The sequence below is a fragment of the Calonectris borealis genome, chromosome 8 (assembly GCF_964195595.1).
Source record: "Calonectris borealis chromosome 8, bCalBor7.hap1.2, whole genome shotgun sequence".
Classification (NCBI taxonomy): domain Eukaryota; kingdom Metazoa; phylum Chordata; class Aves; order Procellariiformes; family Procellariidae; genus Calonectris; species Calonectris borealis.
In genome coordinates this window covers 8,317,694-8,340,343 of record NC_134319.1, presented here as the reverse complement: position 1 = coordinate 8,340,343, position 22,650 = coordinate 8,317,694, and the positions used below count along the sequence as shown (strand labels likewise).

The following is a 22,650-nucleotide window of genomic DNA, read 5'->3' as shown; positions in this document are numbered from 1 at the left end:
GTGCTTATATTGCAAGTGCTTAGCATAGGGAATACTGCAGATACCGTGGTAAGCCTTTACTTTTCAGTGATGCACACTGGATCTAGAGCAACTGTAGGAGAAGCCCCTCATCTTTCAGACTCGGTACAGATCTGAGGGGAAGTACCGACATTGCCAGTCTGCATGTGTGTGACACACCGTGCAGCTTCTTGCAGCAGAGCTCAGATGATGGCATTACTTTCCTGATCATTCTGATTTTTATTTAACATTGGCTTAAGTTGCAGGAGGGTGGTCTAAATAAATAGCTTGAGCCAACTTGACCGTTCCTAGTTCTGACTGTTTCTTTTGAACCTCGCCGTACCTTCAGCAAATTTTTGCCTTTTAACAACACTGTTACGCCCATCACAGCTTATTTACCACAGCATTCTGGAACAGCAGAGGTCTGCAGTTAGGAGCCGCTGCTCTGGATTTAATTTGGATATTTGTGGATATTGGTTAACGAACTCTGTTCCCTGAAAACCTTTTAATTTGCCATGATCCTTTTCTGCGTGAAGTGACACCAGTTGGTAGGTGCCTTGAGAATAAGAAAAGCCTCCCATTACAGATACTACCTCAAAGAGGAGAGAGGTGTCTGCACTGTTGCTAGAGGAGGGGTGGACCGGTGCAGATGCACCTAGCCTACTCTGTATCCTTGCTGCCGCAGCCAGGAATTCACTGATGCACGAGAAGACGGTGGGATGAACAATCAGCTTTTATAGCCTGCTTTATAGGTTAGTTTTATAGGTTGTGTGTCTACTCGCACCGTAGGTAGGGAACAGCTGAAACTTCACTGCTGTTCAGTGCATCACCAGCGCTGTTATGTTTAGCACAGAGCAGTAGCCTGGGGAAGGACGGGGTTCCAGAAGAGGAGCCGTCTCCTCTCTCAGATGCGCTCCTAGCATCTTGGGTGTGTGCTCTCTGGAAAGAGGCACCATGTAAAGAAGAGGAATTAAAACACAAATCTTCATACCTACTTCCGTAACAACCTGGCAGCCATTGTATTGGCAGCCTTAGGATGATCGGCTTAGTGCTTTTAAACATGCAATGTTTCTTTTTTATTTACTTCCTGACATACAGCAGTGTTCTGGTTGAACACAAGGCACAACGAATGGGAGTAGCTGCAGGGCAGCTCCAGTCCTCAGAAGTGCAGTCCGGCAAAGCTTTTTTTAGCACGTTGACCGTGATGTATCTATTTCAATATATCTTCTGATTGGGACATAGCTTCAGGGGTATTAAAACGAAGAAGATTGAAAAATGGAATTGACTTTTATTTATTCTTTATTTTTTTCTACTTAAAGAAAAACAAATCGCTTAACCTCCCACTCCAAAAACTTCCATGCAAATAACTGAAGTCCTCTTCTTTTATAAGCGTAGCTGGCCCACTATGACATACCACCCTTGATATCTGCCACCAGACCAGTTTAGCTCGAGACCGTTGTTTTTCTTTTAGTCTGAAAATAATCTGAGAAATTAAATTGGAGGTTACTTCAGTTATTTCAGACAGAAGTGAATAGCTAACCCTCATCTGCAGGAGTCTAGTGTGCCTAGCCTGAACTTTGATCATGGCAGGTCCTGTGTTTCATGAGCTTTTTTGCTTCCCATATCCCTCAAATTCATGGGGATTTCCTTGCAATATAATTTCAAGACTTTATATATTCAATGTTGTTTTTGCAGAGAATTGGCCGTCTTTGGACGGAGGGCCATTACTTCATCGGCTAGGAACAGTATTCTTTTTGTTTCATTCCATCTTCAGGCTTTTGTCTCTGTATTTGAGGATGTCAGAAATTTGCTATATGATCTTCTGACGTATTCTTGGGTAGTTTTTTGCCTACGCTTTTCTTTCTATACAAAGTGCATAAAGCTAATACTTTAAAGGAACCATTCTTTAAAAAAAAACTTGCATGCTTTCTAAAAAAAACTTAGGTGCTTTGAGGACATTACTCCTAAGTGCTTGAGGAGCCTACATGTTGTTTTAAAAAGTGATACAAGTACAAAAGAACCATATTCGCAAAAAAAAAAATTGTCCTTCAAAGTCTCTGTGCCATTTTTGAAAACAGAATTTAATCTGCCAAGGTTTCCAGGCCTGCTATCAAGGCATTGTGCAGCATTACTAAATTTTAGGATGCGTGTTCGTTCCTCACATTGAATTCAGAGTTAGCAAATCGAATGCAGTCCTCTGCCGGAAGCAGTCCATGTTTCTAAACGTTCTTAGAACATTGAGAGTAACAAAATGGAAATGCACTGAGGTCATACCCAGCTCATCTTTCTGGATCGTCATGTAAGTGTGTTCTTCATTAGGCTTTCTGGGTTTTTACGTTTTTGGGGAGGGGAGGGGTGGAAGTATGCCAGTAGGCTGTTACAGGAATGACTGGCTTTTCAGGGGTTCTCTACTTTTTTCTTATTAAAAATCAATGTAGATTTTTTGACAGTGAAAGCTGTATTGCAGAAGAAACAGTAAATTCTTAAGTTATTCTTGCTGAACTGGTGAAGGTCTGAAACAACTTAGGTTTTCTGCTTTTGGAGTTTTCATTGTTTCTGTTCAAAATTCTGTGTTCTTAATAAATCTCAGCTAAGCGTGCCCTATCGTAGTATGCCTTTAAACAAATGTTGGCACTCTTTCCGTTTAAAAATATGGGTTGTCTTCATAGATAGTAAGTTTGTCTCCTTGCTAAGGTAAAATATTCGGTAAATCAAGGAAAGCTAGAATAAGAAGTTAGCTGCATAGAGAGGTTGCTTCAGGAAAAATAAGAAAGTCATAAACCAAATAATCACCATTACATAGTTCCCTGGCAAAACCATATTAGAAAATCTCAAATGTATTTCTGAGGCTAGATAGGATTGAACTGGTTCATGTAAAAGATTCAATTTCCCCTGTCCTGTTAAGGAATTGCACAGATTTTGTGAAATAATGTTTAGGCTCCCAAAATACTTTTTTCAAGGAGTTAAAAGCTAAACTAAGTCTGTTAAACATACAGGATCCCTCTGAGAGAATTTATGATCTGAACTCTTTTATTAATTTTAAAATTGATTAAACAATATATGTCAGGAATAATCATCTGCTCCAAGTCTTTTTTGCCGTCTTAGAACAGTAGTAGGGTTTTTTAAGAAAATTGATTCGTGATGTTACCCCTTGCTTTGGAAAGACACATGTTTAAACAAGCATATTCCTTTCCTAAAAAAAAATGCTAATTTGGTAGTACACCGTACTGAGTTGAATAGAAATGACAGCTTCTAAGACAGCCTTTAATTTGGTATTCAAAACCAAAATTGTAAACTTTGGTTTTGTTTGGTAGCTTCTCAGAACAGGCAGGATATACAGTAGAATTTTTAAAAGATGCTAATGACTTGAAAGAGGAGATGGAAGTCAGGCATACATTTTAATTATGGGGGAGGGGTTGCAATAGGAAAAATGTTGTTTTTTCACTGCAGAGATTTTAAGGGAATGAGACAAGGAAAAACAGACTGAAGATAGTTGCCTTCATTTGGCAGGGGTGTTTAATAAAAGCAGAACTTGTGGTTGTAAAGTGTGCTTATTAAATTCTTCATTTACACTACCTAATTAATTCTAGCATTTTAAATTAACAGTGAAACTGGTCCCTGCTGTACCATTTCATAGCTACAGCATATTTTGTCCAACAACCCAGTTGTTCAGGTTTAATCAGCTGCTCTCAAAAAATGAGAAGGAACTTGAGTTAAAAAAAGCTAAATGGCATAAACATTTTAGAGCAGTGTTTAGATGAAGGGAGGTGACTTCACGGGGGAAGACTACGGCTTCAGATGGATGTGAGGCTCAGTGCTTCTAAGTGACACTAAGCTATATAGTGTTGCGGATGCTCTTTTTTTCTTATTTTGTCCAAAGAAAGCCAGTGATAAATGTCTTCCTGACTTGGGGAAGGAGAGGGCCTGAATTCATCAGAAAATTTTGAGAGAAGAAATGCTGAACTTGTTTTGTCCCGTGTTTGAAAACAAAAGATCCAGTCAGTGTGGTGTCCATCAGAGAAACTGTAATTGCTGCTGGCCAAGTGAGTTGTCCTTGTTGACATAGTTTGTGTGTGGGAGAAGGGGATGTTTGTTATTAATTTTTAATTGATTTGGTGGCCTTAGCTGAGCTCTTAAGAATGATCTTTTTGTTTCTCTGTAATCTACACAGGGATTTACATCTCTGAATCTTCAGATGATTGGTATCTAAAATATTTGGATCTCGAATAATCTTTCGTATCTTACAATGATCCAGGCGCACTGTAAAGCAGAATATTTATTGATACAGGATTTCTGTGCATCACTTAACTTATGACAGAGTTTGCATATTCCTGCTGTGTGGTACAATTTGATGTTCTTTGCATGCATAATCAGGAACTTCATTGCTCTTCTGCCCAATGCAACTCTGTTTTTAAATCGTTCCTTTTGAATTTGCAATTCCTTTAAGATTATGCACAAAGATTTACATCTTTCATTTTAATTTCAGGTATTTATAATAGGACTGATGCAGACTTAGATTAAAACTGCAGTTCAGAAATAATCGTGGCATTGTAAGTGTAATATAAATATTGATGATCCCAGTGAAAATCCAGGACAGGCAGGCTATTGACTCAAAGCAGTAGCATCTGTGTGTTGTCACATGTTAGGAGAGAAAGAAATATTGACTGGTTTACTTATAGAGCGCTCTGGAAGTAATGGCTTGTCCATTCCTCACTCTTTGGATGTTCAACCGTATGATCCAAGAACCAAAAGCTAACAAAATGGCGGAGTCAGAAATGATGCAGCATTATGAGAGAGTACAGGAAAATATCTTCCACCGCTCGTTTCTCCGTAGAAACCAGTAAATTCCTAACCTGGGGAGGATGCTCTGCCTGTGCTCTGAGCGAGCCACCGTGAACCCCTTCTGGTCCAGAAGTATGTCCACACTACATTGTTGGTATCGTTTGCCCTTTATAAAAATTATTTTTTCCTATCTCGCTCTATAACGAGCAGCTTACCAGCACATGCAGAAAAGATGCTGCTGTAAAAAGCAAAGACCCAGATTTTATTTAACCAAGTGTTCAGTGGATGATGGCACTGAACTGGTGTTTCTGTCGGGAATGTGCTGTTCAGAGATTGCATGCTTGGAGTTTCCTGAAATTTGGGACCTAATTAAGCAGCCTTAATTTCAGTATCTGGAATCTGTAACTGTTGGAAAGCAGTGGAGGGAGGAGGCCTGTATCCCCAGGAGCAGAAGCCGTTAATTGCAGACTGGCAGTGACCCTAGGAGGCAGGAGGGAAGGAGGCCGGGTGTGACCATGCTCCCCAGCGGTGCGGCTCTCCAGGAGGGAAGCTCTTGAAGCTGATGGCAAGTGTGCAGTAGCGGGAAAACACTACTTACGCTTTCCTTAGTAAACAGACGTCTTCTAGTATTGGCCCAATGTTTGCAGCGGGCAACAGTTAAGCTTTATGTATTTTGATGGGATGTTTTGATGCCTGACGGAGTACATGAGCGAGAGGTCACAGTGTCCATCTTGGGATCGAAGGGGGACTCTGAAAGCTCATCGTAATGGAAAGACACAAAGCAAAAACAGGATTAATGGTTAAATTTAATTATAGGAAAGAGGCTTTTTGGTAATACAGTTCATAATAATAGTAACTGTTGCATGGTTAAGTCTGCATTTGAAAGACTCAGGCTGGAAATTACAGAGATATTAGTGAAATTGTGCGGCTTTGTCACGGGGGGGAATATGTATTTTTACTCAAGGGAAATAGTTCACAGCTATTTATGTTTAGAAGCTGCAGATAGAACATGTATTCATTGAAAAGCTCACATACGAAGACTATCAGTGTTTTGTATATGTTTTCTCTAGGAATTTTGTAAAAGGGCATACCAAAAGTGTTTCCTATTGGAAGAAAAAAAAAGGACCCATATGCAGATAAATATAGCTTACCATGAAACCCAGCATTAAGTTACCTGATCCTAAATGACTGAAAGTCTAATCTGAGCATAAACTACTTTTACATTTGATGTCCAATTCACTGATTGTGCTTTGAAAGTGCCTTCCATTTTGAGATATTACTGGTTCCAGCAGTTTTCCCCACTTAAAATACATTAAACAGATAGGATTATAGAATGTAGGGATTATGTTAGATAAGGCTTATAAACTGTTTAGAAAGTATGTAAACACTCATGCCTCATGGCATAAGCCTACTTAATAACAGGGTTTAGGAGAAGAATACCTTGTAGAGGTAGTGTATTCCCTTCTTGACTTGGAAGAGTTTTTTAGTAATTCTCTGTAAAGTAGTGGTAACTAGTTACTGATCTCTGATCATTTATTTGGTACAGATCTTGTTAGACTAGATCGAGTATTAGCAGCAGTTGCTTTGCTCCAGTAGTAGATGAGGATTAACACAAACCTTCAGAACAGGAAAAAAAAACCAAACTTAGATACTGTGGTGTTCACCGTTTACAAAGTGAATGTAATTCTGGCATTTGGTTTGATTGCATTTAAAGTCCATATTCAGTAGTGCCCCTCAAATTGGCTGCGTAGGAAATCTCTGTAACAAGCAATGCAGTTTTCTGCATTTGACTTCCTTGAAAGCAAAAGACTTAGTATTTGCTGAAAAAGGAAAAATATTTATGTGGGAGAATACTCTGCTAGAGTTCTTTCGTCTGAAAAATAATACCAATTAAGTGAATTACCTCAGTTTTTTCAGGAAGAGACTTGTGGATTGGCCTCACCATATTTTAGCAGGTACAGGAGACTTGTATGGCAGTTACTTCTTTATGTTGAGTTCATGTTCAAAATGCAGTGAGGAAAGAGCGATCAGATAGAGTAGTATAACTGCAGCTGAAAGTCAAGTGCCCGGAGAAGCCAAAGTCTAAAATAATGTGTTTCAGAGCTGAAAAAAAGAAGCTTCTTTCTGTGAATCAGATGGAATACAGAGCATGCTTCAATTTTTGGTTATAATCTTTCTGGTACCTTCAGTAGCATGCAGAGAATAAAATATTACGACATGAAAAAGACATGTGTCAGAGTTTTTTAAACCTAAAATCTAGAATTATTTTTTAAAAGACTAAATATATGGCTCTGAATGTCATTAAAGACCTTTGATAAGTTGATCTTAATTTTGTGGCCTAGTTATTTTATTTTTTATAGCTGCTTATTTTCTGAAGTGTATTCTGTTCTTGAGCAGAGATAAACCTAATTTTAGTGTTGCATATCCTATTCTAAGGGCTGCAGATTCAAGACAATTCCCAAATATTGATTATCTAAATGAACATTTGCATTAAGTATCTGAACTAAATTCATTAGCACTGTGGGGGAGGCAACACGGAAATAGTAGTGAGTGTCTTAGTGCTGGATTTCTAAAATGTGTTTGGTATGGTTTGATGTCTATTCTAAATGCTGAGGAAAACGGTCAAATTTGCATCTGTCATTTTCTTTATCGCCTCTCTGCAGTCATCTGGTGCATACTCTGCACTGGCGAACAAAAGAATTTTGATTTCTTGATTATTGGAAAAAAGCAATTGAAATGAGTTTTGGGGCAAATAGGCAGAAAGCAAGCTGGCATGACCCTTGTGCTGTGAAAGAGCTTTCTAATTAACTTCAGCAGTTTCATTCTTGAGCTTGTGCTGAAGTGTATTAAATGCCTTTAATGCATATTTAGGTTATTCTTCGCACTTTAACTGCTTGGTTTGAGTAAATAACATCACCTTCCCCTCAAGTCTAGTGAGGAAGGATTAGCAGTATGGTTTTCCTCGACAGCACAAGCACACCTACACCTCCTAAATCGTGACTTCCAGATACAAGGTTATTTATGAGGTTTTTCAGTGTGTCTGCTGACCTTCTAATCTGAGACTTTCTTTCCATCCTTCGTATCATCTGTGTTGAAGATAGCTGTCTACCAGGAAACAGCCAGGTGAAATGGCTCTGTTGGTGGAACCCTCTATATGATGACAGTCCACCCTTACCTACAGTGTTTGTCCTTTTTTCCCTCGTTCTGCCCTTCCTTCTAGAAGCACAGACACCATGCTTCAGCACTCATGCACAGCTTCTTCTGTCCCTAACCCTTTTTCTTTTCTTTCCTTTTAGCCCAAGGAGGACAAGGAGAAAGGGGAGGAAAGGAATGAGAGAGTTCCAGGAAAGCTCTGGGAGATTGGCAGCAGTGTCCGTTAATGATGCACTGTCTTCCAGATGAGGCAGGGTCTTTTGAGGCAGTAGTAGACAGCACACCAAGAGATACCTGTCAGGGCTCCGAGGCTGACCTTTCATCTGTTCCCTGGTACTCAAGACCTTCTGCCCTTCAGCCATACCAAGGAGCAGCGTGGCCGTGCTGCGGCTGTTGCCCCTGCCGGTCTCCCCAGTGCTCCTGCTAGACAACTCGTCCAAGAACAAAAGTGACCTGTGCAAAACCAGTCTGAAAGGTTCTGAAATTGGCCTAGCTCCTGCTCTCTCTTCTCACAAGGCTTTGCTTTTTACCAACGCTACATTAGGAGTTTCTTCTTGGCTTTAAGATGGCATTTAATAAATTTGTGACCAGGATTATTTGACCTGCCTGCAGTAGCTGTTTCTCAGCCTCTGTGAGCCAGGAAGTTCTTGCCCCTTCTCTGTTGCAGAGCTGATCCATCATCACTTGACTTCCTAGCATGCAGGTGCTTTTCTCTACAGCCAGAAGAGCTCTGCAAGATCGTCTTCACCTTGACTTCTGGGATGGTCAGCCTGAGACCTTCAGATCAGTATTGGGATCTGCTGCCCATGGGGAGTGTACATCCTCAGCACGCCTATCTTTTTCCTCTCTGTGTTTTCTGCTAGCTCAGTTTATGTGCAGTCTCTATACTAACGAAACAAAGTACTCTTCAGACTCTATCCACTCGGACCCCATCCTTCGGATCTTCTTTGCTTTTGGGGTTATTCTAACTGTGACTTGAGCAAGGACCCATTTACATGATCAAGCCAACCTGTTTTCTATCTATTTGTCAAGTGAGATGCTGTCTGTAGAGGGCAGAGTTCCTTTTGGGATATCTACTGCATGGAGGTCTTGCCTGGCCTTAAATCCTTCTCTTTTGCTTCCAGAAAACATCAGAGGTTCAATCCCAATGCTTTGACTTACGGTTAAGAGGGGTTAATTTCTAGTTATGTTATGGTGTTATGCACAAGAATATATGCAGAGGGGGATTTACCGTAGTTTTCTACACCTGCATATCCTTAACACTGCTCACTATCTTTTTTCCTACTTAAAGGATAGTTTTTCTTGCGGCCTGAATTCAGAGTCCACCAACCTTTGTATGCAGCTCACTGGCAATTACTTGCTTATAGCCAGCACTGATAACCACCTTAGTAATCCGTTGGCGATTGGAAGTTGTTCTGATGCTCAGCCTTTGCCAACAGACAAGCATGTATCTTTGGATTTCAGCAGCAGGCTATTTCATGTCCTATACTTCATTCCTGGAGTTGTCATTGGTAGGGTATTGCAGCCTATGAGTTTTTACACTATTTGTGGTGCAGCCTGAGTCTTGTTCAGGCCCTTCTGCATCTATGCCTGCTTGTTTAGACAGGTTTTGCCCAGGTGCCGTGTTTCACATTTCTGTGGTGCCACAATCTTGTGGTCCCTCTCATCCCATCATGAGATTTTGATTCTAAAAAGTGTAGGGAAAGAGGGGAAGAAAACATCGTGTCACCGAAGTCCAAGTCCATTTCTTTGACTTTGCTCACTGGCTCTGCTTTGGTTGACTCACTGCTGGTGTTTGTTGGTCATAGCTGCTGTTCTCTGTTCTTTTTGAGCAGGATCCATCACTGACTTTGCAGATGTTCCTACTTGTTCCCACTGGGAATTTCAGCACAAGTTACTAACTTGCAGGTGCTGCTGGAGACAGGATATTGGACTAGGCAGGCCTCTGCTCTGACCCAGTACTGCTGTTCTTACGACTCTCACAGCATCTGTTTAATCCGTGGAATATATCAGCTTGAGGGGAAAAAAACCTGAACACTTTTTTTATTTTTATTCACAAGAGCCCAGACTGTTTTTTCAGTTAGATGGTTTTTAAGGGGTGTTGCAAAAGCAGATGGACAAAAAGCTGCGTCATACTCACCTGCAAGCAAACAAATGGCAGCATTGCCAGTATGATTAATTGTTGCTGTATTAGAGGGGCTGCTGTTTCTGCAGTAGAAGGTCTGATGTGCCTGCTGCCCTATGAGGATAATTGTCTGTGCACATGCATTTTAAAGCACCTTAAATTAGATATCAACAGGCTTCCTCTTGCTATGGCATTCTACGACCCACAAAATGAGGCCACCTTCCTCTTCCTTAGGATGCTGTTGGTTAGATGTAGGGGTGTTTTGACTTTCGCTGTTCTGAGGATGGTAGGTAGGGCATGATAAGGTAGAACATGTAGCGAGGAAGACGTATTCTCCAGCAGTTCCTTTTTTAGACTCCTCTGTTCTCCTCTGCGCTGTATCTGTGTCATTTCTATTTACCAATGCATCTCTTTCTCCCATTTCTCTACTTTTTCTTTAAATATTTTCCTGCTCTGGAAGCCACTTTGTCTTAAACAAAAAACCTAACCCCAACCATGAACAGCTCGGGAGCTTGGCTGATAACATTTTTTTGCCCTTACATTTTTTACTATGTTGGAATAGCTGCTGTGTTGTGCCCCTTGATTTTGTTGATTGGTAGGATTGTGGTACTTGCTTCATGTTAGGTATGTTTACGTACTTTGCCAAACTGGAAACAAAAGAAGGAAAAATACATGTACTTTCCCTCTCCTCTGTTTACTACCTATATATTTAATACTGTAGAGAGCCTTTTTACAAGAGCAGTCTATCATAAAACCTGCGCTGTTGTCCATGGTCAGCAAGAACAGCTTCTAGTCATGACATCCACACATGGTACATCCAGTGCTGTACACGTGGATATTGTCACAGGAAAAGGTGTTGGCGGATACAGATGAAATCTGCCACCTTAAAAAGGGAGAGATTTGTTTTTCAGTCTGGAGAAGACTCATCGAGGAGCATATTCATGCTAATATTCTTGTCAACAAAATTATTAAGAAATTTAAATGATAGAACTAGGTAGTACATGCACACAACAAAGTCTCATAATATTTTCTCCTTTAAGCAGTTTTCCTTTTCATAACTTCTATTTCCTGCAAGTACCTAAAAGGACTATTATAAACATTTGAAGTAACTTTTAAAAATTCCTGCTCTTGTTTTAACATTCTTGAAAGTTCTGTCTTAAAGCTGAAGCAAGTTTGTTAAATAGGCTCGCAGCAGTCTAAGTATTGGTGGATAGCAACATTTTTATAGGTAGCACATTTTGGAATACGTTTAAGTGGCTTTACTTTTCTCAGCATCGTTCCAGATGCTGTGTAAAGTAATCTATGTAAATCTAACTATAACAGATTAACCTTCTTAGCTGTCAGGTTGCAGCTTTTATTTATGTTTTCACTGATCAGATTAAAAATGCTGCAGACACAGGTTGTGTTGTTAATATTAAATTTTGTATTCCGGTCTGTAATAAATGACTTTCCTCCGTGCATTGGAAAAACTGGTTAGTAGAGCTCAAAGAGTTTAATTAGTAGGCTGTTTATGAGACAGAATAGGTATTCTGAGTCACTGTTCAGAATTGCTGTGAAATGTCTTAGTGTTGTGGTGGCTTTTGTTTTTTGTTGTTTGACAGAGGCTGAGGTACAAACCACTAAATGTTGCTGAATTAAATCATTTAATGACAAAATTACCAGGGCTTTTTGAGTTTGCAGTCAACCAGGTTTCAGATATTGCTGCTGCAGTATATTGCTATGTCCTACCTCAATATTCTTGTTTTGCAAAGCAAACTCTTGTTTTTCTCCAGTTTTACGTGCCTCTGCCACTTCCTTTAGACTGGAAGTGTTACTGCCGCTATTGCCACATAAAATGCTTCCAGGTTTGAGGATGCACTGGATTTTCATTTCTTAGTGTGCCTTTCCTTTTCTGATTCCTCTGCTTGCATAGTTCCTCTCAGTGAGAGAGCATGTTCTTAGCATTTTAACAAAAATCTCTCTCCGATAAACCAAGTTGCATGTTACTTTGTTAAGCCACGACTGACTTTTCACTCTGCCCATGCAGTTCTCTGACCCATCACGAAAGTGGGAGCCTTGGTCAGTGCACGGGCTCTGTCATGTTTCAGTCCTGCCTTTCTTCCTCCCATCACTCCACCACTCATTACCATCGTCTTCTAGAATAGTGGGTTTTCTCATAAACTTTGACTCTGGGTGCCTGGCGTCACTTTTTTGTGGAAAAGTTTGGTATATTTGCACCAAAGTTGTGCCCATGGGATCACTGTGATCTGAACTTACTCTCCCTTTTGTTGAAGCCTGACCAGTGAAAAATCACTCTTTTGGTTTGCTTTCAGTTTCTGCTCCATTGTTCAGTATTAATTTTTTTTAGTTGCCTTCCACTTTCATCTGAATTTCAGAAATACCAGTGTTCGGGATGGGATGCAGGAAGGGAAGAGAAGTCTGCTGTAATGAAGCGTGTGCCTCTTCCATGACCCACTGGTTTGCACTACTGGAGTGCCTTTTCTCTTTGGTTTCAGACCGTATAATTTTTTTTACTCTCTTTTTTAATTTCATCTTCTCTTATGAGTAATGGTGTTAAGTAGCACACTTTCAATATTTCATCTCCAGTTGGTCTTTACACATTTGAAGTATCTATAGGCTTTTGCATCTCTTTTTAGCCACAATTTAACTAAGGGATAATATATTTTAATGTTGTAACACTGGACACTTCTAATCTTGCATCTTAAGTTGCTCTCAAGCCTTAAGTCATTCTTGATTCAAAAACCTGTTGGTTGCTGGAATTTGCCTTCAGTTTGTTGCTTTCCTTACCTCCAGTATATACACCTCTTGTTATAGTTGAGTGTAGTCTTCAACATTCTTTGTGTACCGCTGGTCCAGCGATGCTGTATCCCCTTTCCATGATGTGATGTCGCCTGTTTGGGATGTGAAAGGCTTCCTAACACGTATTGCATGCTTTTTGTAACGCAGTGACTTCTTTAATTCCTGTTGCAGATTGCTTTCAACACTGCTGCTTACCATTTTTTCTGTCCTGGTATGTTTTTCATTTTCTCCTGGGTCTATTTGTTTTTACTACTACTTACTGAATATTGTTTTAACTTAGCCTGTTTGTTTCTAATGTCTGCATTCTTGTGTTTAATTCATCTCTTCTTCAGCATTGAATTTACTGTTCGGGATAGACAAGTCATGGCTGTTTCTTGTCCATTCATGCCTGTCCCCAGAACACTGGATTTTTATAGTACAGTCCCTGTTCTGTTCTGGGACAAAGGGGGGAGGAGTGCAGCCTTGCTCTTCTCAGAACAGCTGCTGATTCAGAGGCTGTGTGCTCCTTGAAGGAAGGGGGAGAAGATGAAAAGAAGGGAAGCAAGAGATGTCAACTGGGGCTGGGGGGAGGAATCCAAATATTGGTTCAGAAATGGAACTCGGTTGTCTTGCGTATGTCAGGAGCAGTAGCTTATGAAAACACACTTAATCAATTGCTTGCAGTAGTATGAATGCACCCGTGCTTAAAATCCAGGTTTACATTTGAAGAAACTTGATAGAGGCAGGAAAAGAAAAAAGAAAAAGGAGGATAATGTTCTACAGTATTAAATGTGCATGGTGTTTACAAGATGCCTGCTGCCCAGCACAACTCTCAATGGTCCAATAATAAGGTTACTGTCTTAGGGTAAGGGAGATGTAGTTTTAGATGCCTGTTGTAGTGACTGTGTTACTCCGTCCAAGTTCACCTCAGAAATCTCAACGTCTTTCAGTTTCTTTTCTCCAAAATAGGAATAAAAGTGCTTTCCTCAGTGGTGTTTGTGAGGAAAGGTGCGTTACAGAGATAAAATGCTTCCATACTATGGTAATGGGAACCGCAGAAGACTCCAGCCAAGTCAGCAGCATCTGTCTCAAACTGCCACTTAAGCTTTGTATGCAGTTTAGTCCATGTCCTCAAGTACAGTAATTACACAGCTGACTTTGTTAAAACTCTGTGTAGTATGCAGGTAAGAGCAAAGTGTTGTTTCAGGTGAAATGCGAAACACCTAAAATGCTAGAAGCCTTTGAGAGACTGTAAGGCGCTATTTGAAAGAGTAGGCATGTTTTATATTGCTGGTATGGTCAAGTTTAAAATGGAGTAAATGCCTGTTTTTGAAAGTCCTCTTGAAATTTCTCCAGGAGTAGGATTTTCGGAAGGATCTAGTGGTGCTGGGCAGCAGCAAGCTCTGTCAAAGCATGCTCCATCTTGTTCTGTTTTCTGGATGGAGGTATGGGGCTTCTCCAGAATGAGAAGCATTACGGTGTCTAATTTTGAGGGATAGCAGCTACTGTCAATTGGTATTTAATTTACATGAGAACTGCTACTGCTTCGGCATCTCTGAAAATCAAGACATTAAATTACACTGTCTTGCATTAAGGGATTTGTCAAAACTACAGAGGAGGACAAAACTCATGTAATCTCCTCTGGCACTGCCTGGTGAAGTGAAGCTTTCGAACTTGGCAAGGTGCTGGTTGAATGACCTTGCTTTCTGTTGCGGGGAGCTTGCAGTGGGTTTTTTGGGGTCTTGCTTTGTTTTTGAGTTCACTGTGTTCAGGTCCTGGTGGTTCTCTTCCAAACAGAGATGCGGAGGTCCAGGGTTTGCAGTTACCTCACTAGCGCGAATCATTTGATCTCTTTAGCTACACTTACAGGATTTGTTTCACATTTTGGGCAACGCTTTTTTTTTCACTCCCCTTTTATTTTTCTAGGCTTGTTGTCATGGTATCTGGCACTTCCCATTCAGATATTAAAATTGAGTGAGTGGTGTCTGTATGTCTGGTTCATTTTCCCTCTTATCCTCTCCCCGAGGGAGAGTTTTACGTGGGATGTAGCACGCTGTTTGCAAGGGCTTCCTTTGGGGGATTTTTTTTAATCACGTAGCAGAGTCTCTGTTGGAGAAGGCCTGGTGCGAAGAAGCCCCTTCCACTTGGACTGGGATATATTAAATCCTGTGTGCGTAGAGCTCCTGTGGGAGCTCATCATGCAACTCGTGACTCCCCTCGATCCCCCCAAAAAGGCCTGTCTCCTATGCAAACGAGCTTTTATTTGAGTCTCTCTGGCATTGCCAGGATTAAGGCAGTGATAAGAATTTTCTCCTTGCAGATGTCCTATGGGGAGGGCCCAGCCTTTGCTATTTGGGGATCAGGGCTCTAGTGCCTTAGGGGAAGAGTTTGCTTGAGGAATCTTGTCCCATCTGAGCAGGTTTCTGTCAGCGTGTATGCCTTTACAGATGCTCTAGCTAGAGCTAGTCTTCACCTGTGGAACACAGATAGATTCTCCCTGAGGTTTGGGTTTAGATTTGCTTACTTACTTGTTATGAAACTACAAACATGTTTTTTAGGAGGGGATCTGTTATAAGGGTATCCCAGTGCAAGCCTGGAACCTGGCTTGCTTCTCCGGTAGGATCTTAGGAAGGAGGATCTTCTACTGACACCTCAAATTTTCCTGATGGCTGTTTTTAACCAAGGATAAGTCGTGCTCCTTCATTGTAAGTGCACTGTAGCATCAAATCTAGGGCTCTAGATTGGATTGCATTTCAATACAGCTGACTTTTCCTAATCTAGAAGGGACATCTTCTCAAAAGAACTAACCAAGGGCACCTGAAATAGTCATTTGGTGGAAGGTTCCCAAACAACGCTTGTACCCGGTCACCTTCGTGCAAAAGGCAAAAACCAAGTTATTTACTATTCATCCTTCTCCCACTTTTGCTTTGAAAGACTACACATTTTTCCCTAAATTCTTGCAAAAGTGATAGTTATATTGTAGTAGGAGAAAGATGCTTTCTTGCTATTCAGGGACAACATGTATCAAATCCTAGTCTGTATTCTAAATAAGCTGTAGACTAAATGGATGCTGTGATAGAGCTGCACTAAGCACAGAACAAGTTACCTTCATAGTTGGATTACAAGGAATTGTGACAGTGATGGCCTTAGTTTAGTTGTTTGGTCCTGGGAGGATTGTGCGCAGAAGCTGCTTCCCTCCTGGTTTACTACTTCTGTGACCGCAGTGTGCATCGCTGGGGTGACAGCAGGTGCTTCTCCTCGATGAAGGGACGGAGGATGAATGACACTGATGTTACTGGTATTAAAAAAATCAGACAAGGAACAGGGTTTGAACTGGTTTCATGATCAGATCTCGTTTTTCCTTGATCTGAATCTTCTCTCCCTAGCTTACCTTCTTTTTTTAGGTAAACGCTTTATTTGTTGGTAACTGTGATAGAAACCAAAGGAAAAAAAAAAATGAAGCAGGCAATTCACTTGGACCTCTTTGTACATTTTGAATATATTTTCTCAAGGATATTTATGTAACTACACACAGCTTTTCATATGAGTTGCAGTCATTCTTTGTCCTTCCAGGAATGTGTTTAAAACACTTTTGAAATGTTTTGGAGGCTCACAGGGTTGTGCTCTGAAATGGGACTACCAGCTGGAGCAGGGCCTACCGTGAACGTCAGTAAGTCTCTTCTGTTACTTAGAAGATGGAAAGCGTGACTAGTCTTCCTCTTGCCTCTCTCTCTTGCTTGCTGCTTTCCTTGCCAGCCATCCGTAAGTGGTATTTATTAGGAATGTCCCCAATTTATGAGAATCGCTGGGGAAGGTTGAAGAGCATGTGCAGGTCTGCTTGGAAGAGTCGCAGGTGGACAGCAAGTTGAGCTCAGCTGCTTCGATAGAGAAGCTCACCCTGGCACCAGTTTCTTCCCTAAACATTTGCTGAGGAACAAGCAAAAGTTGGAGCTGGGAGGCTCGGAGAATTCATGGCGAGCATTATTTTATCTTTTGGTCCCAAACCCGGAGTGACTGAAGGCTGTTGCTGTCTGACAGCTTCTGCCTGGCTAATAGGAGATGAGCTGTCAGACATGGCCTACTTCTGAAGGAAGGGATTGTGTCAAAGAAGAGCATCGGTGCTCGGCGGCGCTCGTGTTATGGCTGCCAGACAGGCAGCTTTAATTAGGTTTTACATCTGGGCAGGGGACAACAAAACCACGATTTAAGGCAGTTTGCATTGTTGCTGTCCCATTCTGTGCTTGTTTTCATGAGTAACTGTTTGTAGGGGGGACCATAGTCCTTTATTGTGACTTTGCATTCAAAGTAATTTATTTTTCAAGAAAAAAATGATATTTTCTTAAACTTTTGTAACTTATCCAGTCACAGGTGAGCAATTCAAAGTTGTAGTCTTCTATATGTTGCTTTTAGAATAGTTTCCAGCAATAGGAAGGCTTCAAACTTGTCTGAAAAAGTAGGTTACTTCTGCTTTCCTTGTGGGAATGATTGCAGAAGGAGCTGTACAGAGAACAACCAGCAGGAACAGTGTATTTGTAGAGCTTCAGAGTAGAAGAGATTATTGAGCACTTAACACATCTTGCCAGAACCTTCCCTGGATTAATTCTTGCTTCAGCTAGAGCATCGCTTTCAGAAAAAAAACCTGAACTTTCAGATTTCCAGTGGTAGAAGAGCTGACAAAATGGTTTGTAGGTAGCTAAAATAATCTGTTACCTTCAATGTCAAAATGGAACAAATGCCTTCCCCAGGAAAACAGCATTTGCTTTGTTTCTAGTCTAGTTTCTCTTGTTTCAAGTGCTCTTGTTTCTCTGCCAAGTGATGGGACTTGGGATACAAAACTCCCATGTTTTATCTGCTGGACAGACATCATTAAAAAAAAAAAATCAATCTGTACTTCAGATGAGTACTAATGTAGTACGGTTAAGATTCAACTTAACCTTTTTTGATCAGGTAGATGGATTGACCCCCATCTTTCAACTGAAAGAGTTTTTCAATCCTATAGTCTATTCTCACGGCACCATCGCCAAGGCATCAATATCTTTATTGAAGCGTGTACGCCAGGACTAGGCACAGCGCTTCGGCAGCGAAGCACGCAGCCAGATGAGAAGCAGTGGCTTTTCTTTCCCTTTTTGAGTGTGTGACTTTTATGCCACAAAGAATCATTTCAACCCTTTTGGCAGCATTGCAAGCTTGAGATGTGGTTGATTATCTGTCACCGTGTATCCGAGTCCTTCATTTCCCATCTGGAAAGTATGCCATGGTTCTTGGTTTGTTGGGACGTAATCTTGGGTTTGTGCTATCTAAATTTACGTATTTGTAGTTTACTGAGGAGCTCAAATTGTTTTGCACCTTCACTCTGTCCTCCATGTTCTTATTCTTTCATCCCGTCTTTCTGCAGTCAACCTTCAGGAGCAAGGAGTGTGGTTTTTTTCCACTCATCGATGGAAATAAACAGTTTAGGGCCAAGACCTGTTTCCTGAGAAAGACCTGTAGGAAAACATCTTTCTGGTGATTTCCTATTCACAATTCCCAGTTAGAGATCTGTTGGCTGATTATTTTTTTAATCCATTTAATATGTACCATGTTAATTTTGGTTTAGTCAATTAAATAAGCAGTACCGAATCAAGTGCTTTATAGAACACCAAGTATATCAATGCTGTAAAATTGACATTCTTAAAATTTATAAGTCAAACTTGTAATCTCATCAAGAAGGATGTCAGTTGAGTTTGACAGAATCTGTTTTCCATAGACCTAATTTGATTGACATTGATTTTATTACCCCTCTCTAATTCTTTATTATTAGAGTCCAGTATAGAATATTCTGTAATTTTGCCTCGCTCAGCATTAGACTGGTGGACCTGTAATTACTTGGGTCATCCAGTCCAGTTAGTACTTCAAATAGCTTCTTCAGGTGTACGTAACACATCTGTTTTCTCTGGACTGTTACTATCTGCTGATGAGTCAGCATGAGTGTTAAGGGATCTGTTTTCTGTAATCTAAAAGAAAAAAGAAAAAAGCTTTTGTTATTCCAACCTTTACTAGCCTGAAATTTTTTTTTTCTGGGTTTTTTCATTTCTCTGTTTCCTATGATTTTTCTGTTCTAACTTAAGTTGGTTTCTGTCTGTTTTCCCTTTATTTCTCAACTTAAATATGGAATTAGCCTAAACAGAGTAGCTTACAGAGGAAGTAAAGGCAGGTATAGGTCTTTAACTGGCACTGCCTTTTTCATAGTTGCAGGTTTTTGGGTGTACGGATAAGTGTTATAAACACGGTATATTGATTTTTCCATATTCTTTCTCATGGCTTGTTTTAATCTTCGTGATTTTTCAGCTCTGTGAAATGGAGCCTTCTAAAATACAAAATATGTACATTACCAGCTTGGGCTTGGCTTTGCGTGTGGTTTTTTTTTAAGACTGTCAAGTCCTTGATCATTTTTAACCCTGTTATCGCTCACTTTTAGACCTATTCTTTACCAGACCATAGTAGGAGGTCCACTACGCGTTTTCTGCAAGCTAGATAAAACCTTCAGAAAGAGCTATGTTAATAGTGATAAACAAGGTGGTGTTTTGGGATCATCTAGAAATATCTCTTGCCTGCCCTACTGAATCGCAGCATGCAATGAACTATTGGGTTCCAAATCACAGAAAATACTTACTATTTACGGTGCTGTTCCTGGGAAGTGTAGCATGGGAATGAACTTCACTGTCTGTGTGGGATCCCACTGAGAGGTCCAGCTGCTTGCTTCATGCTGCCAGATTGTGTCCAAAGAAATGTTACCCTTTTCGAGCACATGCAATAAGAGTACATGATGAAAAAAACCTGAAAGTTCATACTGCTTCACCGTATTCTGGAACAAATCCTTCTCTCCTTTACTGGTAACAATTTTTAGTTTTCATATCTAGAGTCTGTGTTTTGTCTGACATAAGGTTTATTGCTCTTGAGAGTAATTCAAAAATAATATTTTTAGCTAGATATATAAGTTTTTTGGTTTGTTAGCTGTAAATGTTTAGCATACTAAAACTTTATGATGTCTGCCAGGAGTCATAAAGCTTTTCACAATTTTTTTTTTTTCTGGGTTTATTTTCTTTTCAGTTTTTTGAGATGGGGTGGAGTGTCTGTCTTCATTAAATAATGGTGTTTAGGGGAGATGCTCTAAAATACAAAATAAACCAAACAAAATATACCCCTGAAGTGGCAAGCTTGTAAGTGAAAGATTTTCTCCCTTCAGCTTCACTGGTACAAAGTGAAGCGCATGGCAGAAAGCAGCAGCAGGAATTTGTGAATTGAAAGAACTGCACCAAGATTTCAGTAGGCTGCAAAGGGTGTGGGGTTTGAGGGTTTTTTAAGGTAAAAGGGTTTTTTTTTGAATTAACAGAAAGTCAGTGCTCAGAATGCTGAGTAGACCCACCCTTTTTGTGAGAATATAATACAGCCAATATAGCAATTAATATACTTGATATGAAATCACAACCAATAGCTTATGAGTAACAGGCCTTAAATTCTCTTACAAGTTTTATATATTTCATGATGTTCAGGAGTATATACTAACAAAAGGAAACCATGTTTCTGTGTACCTACTGTTCTAAGCAAAACTTTATGACAATGTAATTGTTTTCTTTAAGCCAGGTTCTGCAGGCCTGCATGCAGATGGCTTTGTTCGTGTTGGCACTCCTTATCCTTCACCTTGGAGAAAGTATTTGTTTATGTTTGCAGTTGGTAGTGAGAATCTGAGATGATGATATCTAAATACCTTGAGTAATGTTAATGGAGAACTCCAAGGAAAGGAGTGAATGGTCTATGAAATTTTCGTATCGTTCTTTTCTTGTATTGCCCTTCCCTACAGCTTGTGTGGTCTGTGGGTTTGTTATCCATGGTCTCTTCCTTGCAGAAGTATTTACAGAAACGAGAATGTTCCTATGAGAGATTATTAAAAAATCATTGTATATACTGTAGAGGTTGGTCAGTCCATGTGCCGTGAGAATAACAGTGGCCGGACATGGAAGCCCGTGTTCAGACTGATACAAATCCCAGGGCCGTGCGTCAGCTGCTCCTGGTACCTGCGTACCTCTGGAGGCCAATAGGTGGTTAACGGGGAAAATAAGGATGTGAACTCACGTTATCCAAGCCCTGACCTTGCGTCTCCCTTCTTCTGTAAAAAGAAGTCTGTTTCCTAGAGAATGGCTTCCTTCTGCCTAGGACTGTTTAGGATTAAATGTATTAAGGATTTGATGTGTTCAGAGGCATAGGGATTGGGGCTGTGTAAAGTATCTCGGGTAGACAAGAAGAGCAAAGTGTGGCATGGAAAGTATCTATACAGTATTTCTGCTCCAGGCTTCTTGCTCAGTCAGACTTCAGCTCGTTCTTGGTTAATGTCGTGTAACTTGAGTGAGAATATTTTTTATGAGATTAATTCGGCTCTCCAGGAAGACTGGGTATGTTTTTATACTTTTTTTTTTTCCCCTGAATTTAAATTGATTGGATGGAATTGCTCCCTGGATATACTGTAGTTTAAAACAGCCATTTCTTATCCTTAGGCCTGCATGTGGGCATTTTAGGCATGAACTGCAGTGTTTCCATGGATTTTTAAGGTCTTCCATCGCATAGTTAGCAGCTTCTAGTGCTTTGATCTGATTTCGTAAGACAGAAGTGCTCCCTGTATTTGTGTTACAGCGAATGCTGTATTTTTTGTGGTGTCTGACTTTGAGAAACACACAGATGCTTTTTGGTAGTCCAGGAGACAAAGAAACAAAGCTTTGTGCTTGGGAGGCAGGATCCGTGCCTGCAGGGTACATCAAGGCACTTGGTGTGCAGCTGCTTTCCCAACCTCCACTTGCTCCTGGTGAGCAGGAGCTGGGTCGCTGTTCGCTGCTGCTGCGGATAGAAATCTTCCACAAGTGCTGCCCTTCTCCTTGGGAGGGATTTTCGCGTCTCCTTTCTCGCTGCCTGTGAGCAGGAGCACTTGGTTCCCCTGCACATCAGTGTCTTTTGGCTTGCTCTTCTCCAGATACACCGAGGGGTGTGCGACAAGGAGCGTGGCTGAAATGCCGGACTGCTTGCCTGCCTGCCTGCTTGGGCTTGCTTATGCTTGAAATTTGATTATCTGTGTTTGTTTTTAAGTGGATGTGCCTTCATAAAAAAAACGTAAGAACTGCTGTGTTTTCCAAATGTGTAAAATAACTTCAGTAGGAGGCTCAAGGAGGAAGGGATCTGGAAGCGGCTGTCTGTCACGTTGCGTTAATAGAATTGATGCTGCAGAACTGGTACTTGGGAATCGGGAAAAGGTACTGCTCTGGTAGGCGTTCTCGCAGCCCGCTGCAGACCCACAGCTCTGTCCCTGTGCTGCGTGGATGAGTATCTGTGGTGCTAGCAGCACGGCCTCTCCAGCCCTGTGTTACTTATCCCAGCTCTTAACCAGGTCTCCTTTCTGCTGCAAATGCAAACACAGATCTCGCTAGTAAAACAGAAGCTGTTGAAATTATTTTGGCTGCTAAAGTGGGCTCGTGCCATCCCGTGCGCAGCAGTAGTTGTTGTACTGTTTTGGTTCTGCTGTCATCGCTAATAGACAGAGGAAAGCTTTGCTGTGGTCTCTTACCCTACTGCAATTTGATCTGTCCTTTCTCTTCCTATTTACTGGCTGCTCACTGAGCAATAAAATGAGATGTAAAGGTTGCTGTCTGTTTCTCAGTCAGCTGCTTCAAGGTTAGTGTTAAAACACTGTTTCCTAATTTTTGCATTTTAAACACTTATAAACTTGTTTATAAACAGTAGCAAAAGTACATGTGTATGTTTTTTTATCATTTCTAAGAGGTGGCCTTGTT

The 22,650-nt window shown here is 40.7% G+C and overlaps 1 protein-coding gene across 1 annotated transcript in view; it reads left to right on the top strand.

The window, feature by feature from the left end:
* Positions 1-22,650, top strand: part of ELAVL4 (ELAV like RNA binding protein 4) — a 40,987-nt gene that overhangs the window by 316 nt on the left and 18,021 nt on the right. The gene's annotated exons all lie outside the window — the stretch shown is intronic.